Source organism: Cebus imitator, unplaced genomic scaffold (assembly GCF_001604975.1).
Source record: "Cebus imitator isolate Cc_AM_T3 unplaced genomic scaffold, Cebus_imitator-1.0 Scaffold35, whole genome shotgun sequence".
Lineage (NCBI taxonomy): Eukaryota > Metazoa > Chordata > Mammalia > Primates > Cebidae > Cebus > Cebus imitator.
In genome coordinates, this window is record NW_016107350.1 from 5,985,200 (window position 1) to 5,986,365 (window position 1,166).

At 34.5% G+C, this 1,166-nt stretch overlaps 1 non-coding gene across 1 annotated transcript; it reads right to left on the minus strand.

The window, feature by feature from the left end:
- Positions 1-837: 837 nt before the first annotated feature.
- LOC119470575 lies at positions 838-914 on the minus strand. Its single transcript, XR_005199491.1, has one exon. It is a non-coding gene; the product is annotated as a small nucleolar RNA SNORD81 (small nucleolar RNA).
- Between the last annotated feature and the right edge of the window lie 252 nt (positions 915-1,166).

Below are 1,166 nucleotides of genomic sequence, written 5' to 3' on the forward strand. Positions count from 1 at the left end.
TCCCTCTTGCATTCATTCTCCTTCCTGTTACCTTGTGAAGAAGGTGCCTTGCTTCCCCTCAGCCTCCTGCCATGACTCTAAGTTTCCTGAGGCCTCCCCAGCCAAGCTGAACTGTGAGTGAATTTAACCTCTTTCCTTTATAAATTACCCAGTTTTGGGCAGTTCTTTATAGCAGTATGAAAACAGACTAACACAACTCTGAATAAGTAATTCACAGAGAAATAAATACTAATAACAGAAATATTCATAAAATATGTTTAACTTCACTAGCAATAAGTTGCAAATAGAAAAGAACATAAGCCATTATTTTTGCTTAATTGTTAAAACTGAAAATGTCTGAAATAGTGTAGTGTTGGTGAGGTCATGGGAAACCAGACATGTTCTAGCATTCTGTAGAGGATAAGAAGACAGGCTCGGAAGTCATTGCGGAGAGGATTCAAATCATTTTCCAGATGGGTCACTCTGGGTAATCTGCCTATCAGATTGTAGTTCTCAGTACTTCCTCTTTCTGAAATTCACTCACTCAGTTATCACCATGATTCTCTACCTCACTTGATGTAGTTGGCTAAAAGTACTAGCATATTAGAACTGTCAACCTGATCATATGTTTAAAACAGCAACACCAAATTTTATATTATTACCCACCATTCCTTACTCTATCTAAGTTTATCTCTTAATCCTTACCAAGACCTAGAAAATGTCTTTAACTACTTATCTCCTCGGGTAGATTATAAACTCCATGACCTTGGGGCTTATCCATGTCTTTCTTCACCAAACAAAGTCATAAACATAGCAGAGTAGACATCCCATAGCTATATATATGTATTTTTTTTTTTACAGAATATCTGATCTGTTACTATTCTCAAATATTCAGTGAGAGACTTTAAGTTGGAATGAGATTATCACATATCCAAAAACTATTTTTGAATAAGTGAATACATGAGTAATAAACAGAGGCCTAATTTTATTTTTTCTGGCTCATAAAATCAGGATAATAACAACTACTTCCTGTGGTCATTTTGAAGGTGTTTAACTATGATTCAATGTCTAGCACAGTTCTTAGTACATAGTTATCACTAAACACGTAATTGAAAACTTTATTTCTTATTGCTCTTCTACAATTTCAGTGATTTTCCTATTTGAAGGATCTAATTAGTGAAAATAAT